The 3,303-nt window shown below is 35.8% G+C and overlaps 1 long non-coding RNA gene across 2 annotated transcripts; it reads left to right on the forward strand.

The window, feature by feature from the left end:
• Positions 1–800: 800 nt before the first annotated feature.
• LOC112466929 lies at positions 801–2,971 on the forward strand. 2 transcript variants are annotated; one of them, XR_003042199.1, is made up of 6 exons: positions 801–895; positions 988–1,088; positions 1,168–1,330; positions 1,419–1,649; positions 2,185–2,357; positions 2,857–2,971. It is a non-coding gene; the product is annotated as an uncharacterized LOC112466929 (long non-coding RNA). The 2 variants fall into 2 exon arrangements; XR_003042198.1 differs by having other exon boundaries at positions 801–1,088.
• Positions 2,972–3,303: the final 332 nt, after the last annotated feature.

A 3,303-nucleotide genomic window follows, 5' to 3' on the forward strand; every position in this document is an offset into this window, starting at 1 on the left:
TGAGCCGAAACGTACGGATCGATGTAATGTATCAAAACGACGAATAAATCACTTATTTCTGATATTACGCACTGTGATCTGAGTCTGACTTTCATAGCCTTCTCCTATTTTAATCTCGAGGGTCCTCATATTACTTTATTTATTATTTTGACTTTTCTTTGATAAAATTTTATTATGTTCTTTGAAGGAGTATAAATTCTTCTTTTGGAGTACATAGTACATGATAAAAACTCTTTCTAAAATTTGTACATTTTAAAACTATTATCAAGAAAATATTCTTTCTTAAAGACAACCGTTACTTACTAAAAAAAAAAGTAAATTGAGTAATCGCTTTTTTAAGCAGCACAATTGATATTTTTCTGTATGCATGTACACACGTATGTACATACGTACGCACAAAAAAATGTTCTATGTTGTTAGAAAATTTTATTTCTATTTAAAAAAAGGAGAGAAACTATCATCGCTTAGGACAGGGGCCCGGCGTTACGCGCCGCTCGTGCGTAATCATCGCCGCTTGTAGTAAACAACTGCCCGCGCGCCGACCACGGGGCGGCCGCATCTCGCCGCGCGCTTGGATTTGGCGGAGGGCGGGCTAATACGGCGATTTTTAATCATTAATAACTCGTCAACTATTGCGAAAATTGCAAAATGGTACATGACTTTTCGACTCAGTTTGGCTCGCTCTATCTAAATATGAAAAAAGTACCAAGAATTCAGGGGCACCCTGTATATATTAATATAAAACGCCCTTTTATTTCAAAGTCTAACTTTGTGTATAATGTTTTTGTTTTCAGACAAATGAAAGGACTATTAAAAAAAATATTAAAATGCGTACAGGATCGCCATTCCGCGACAGTAAGGGCCCAGACACACACTTCTGCACAACGCATAATGCGTAAGCATGAGAAAATTGATTGGTCCATACACATGTGCATAAGGAAATAGACCAATCAATTTTCTTATGCTTACGCATTATGCGTTGTGCAGAAGTGTGTGCTCCCCGCTTAAAGCCTGCTGGATTTCCGATATCAACATTACAGCAGATGGACGCATTCGAAAACATTGACCAGAACGGTTATTCCGATGCTGTAAGTTAAAAACACTTTTGCCCTCATTAACTCAAATATGTATTTATTATACATTTTAATTAATCTTAATTTTTTTCAGGTAAATTATTTCGAATATGTCGGTGGCTTCCATTTAAAAGAAGCCGTAAATCTATGGTTGAAGAAAAACTTACCCGATTCACTGATGCGGTAATTTACCTGATGAGGCTGAGAAGAAGGACAGCGACCCTTGTATAAAGCTCGTTTGATTACGGCAATATACGGTATGAATTTTTCCACTTTTATTAACAAAGATTTTTAATATTATGTTTCTGATATATCTCATACTTTTTTTCTAAATGCTGTATGCAGGAACCGGCTCTTTCCAAAACCAACGCGATCTGAATTCCAGGCTCAGATGCGGGAGGCTGTTCGCGTTGCGAAGGAGAAAAATCGCAGCAAGATGCGTGGTCCACGCACACGGACAGTCGAGGCGAGAGGGGTCAACCACGACTTTTGGAGAAAGGACAGGAGAGGACAGGAGAGGAAGACAACCCTGAAGAACAAACGTTAAACGAATAAGAATTACATTATTTGTTTGAGGTAAAAATGTCAAAGCCCGGTTTAGTACCTAAAACTAAACATTCGTGTTGTTTTTGCTTTTGAATAGTAATATTTCAACTTTTACATAAAATTTTACATAAAATATGTATACAACAATGTAATGTATACGTATATTCTATGTAGAAAGTTGAAATATTCTTAATTAAAAACAAAATCAATTACAATGTCCAGTTTAACTACGCGTTGAGATATGAAACATTTAAAGTCATTCTACGATACGTCGCAAACGCCTCGTCGCCAATCGTGAAGAATGGCAACGGCTAGTTGAAAATTATTAATTCCGGTTGCGCTTATTGACAGTTACGGTTGTTAAGAAAGTTGAATTTTTGAACTTTTTGGCAATAGCAACTGGCAATCGGCAATCAGAAATTACACTTTTCAACTAGCATGTTGCCATTCTTTGCAATCCTGACGATGGGATGTTTGCGACATATTGCACAATGACTCTAATAGTTTTTAATCTTCTATGTATAATTTACTTATACATTATTTTTATAGTACGTTTTCTCCGCAGGAGAATCTGTGAAGAACCAAGGCAAATGGATTCTAGGAGCGAGGAGAGGAAGAAAAAGAAGAAAGAGAGAAGGAGGGTAGAAGGAGTAGGAGAGAATGATTATGATCTGGTGGACTGACAATACATAACAGACCCCTGTCCGGAAGAAGTTAGAGAGAGAAACATACTTTTCAGTACGTCTTTTTCTTAAAGTCAGGTCCGTCTCTCCTCGTGTGCAGAGCAGAGTTTGAAATAGAAATTTTTCTCCGCGCGCGGACTCACACTCGAGCTCAGTACTGCTATAGTAACAGTATGCGATTACTTCCATATTCAAGTGTACGATTCCGTGCTCTTTTCGTCGGTCGGATTCGAAATTACTAGTCTCTGTATTCGAATTTTCTTTTGCTGCTCGCGATAAGTGCGATTGTCAAGCTGCATTTCACGTGCGCCTTCGTCCGTTATTTCTTTCGTTTGCGAAAAAGAAAAAAAACATTGTAAATATAAACTTTGTAAATAGTCAGTTTTAATTATAGACAATTCGTTACATTAATTTACATTCTAATTCGATTTCCTTTGGACTCAAAAACTCCTTCCCCCATTCGCGCACACAATTGGAGAAAAAAACTGTCTTACGCGGATTATTTGGCGAGATATTACAATTTAAAGTAACCCCTGTTTTTTTTATGATTTTAGCACGACACCGCCGGCATTTACGTATAGGGTAACTCCGATATATACATTGTACCTAAAAAAAAATTAATTTATCGAGTACTATTTACTATGTCTAAGGCAAATAAATTATACCAATAAAAACTTTATATACTATAAAAATATTAGAAATGTGAAATATTTACTCTTTGTATTTAACAAAAAAAAAAAAAAAAAACTTGTAGAGACCCTTCATTTTTGCCATATATTCCATAGGGGTAGGATAAATGATATTCATAGGTGGAATATACGTTTTTGCGAAAAGATTCTCGCTCAATTTTCATTCTTTTAATCGTTCCATCTAAGTATAATTTTATTGGGTATGTCTGTTTTATCCGTCTTTCTTTTACAGTTACGCATCTATTATCTATAAAAAAATAAAATTTGTTATTAATGTGTGTGGACACATTGCCCCATTAAAAATAAGACAAA

Source organism: Temnothorax curvispinosus, unplaced genomic scaffold (genome assembly GCF_003070985.1).
Source record: "Temnothorax curvispinosus isolate PA1 unplaced genomic scaffold, ASM307098v1 QBEX01016717.1, whole genome shotgun sequence".
Classification (NCBI taxonomy): domain Eukaryota; kingdom Metazoa; phylum Arthropoda; class Insecta; order Hymenoptera; family Formicidae; genus Temnothorax; species Temnothorax curvispinosus.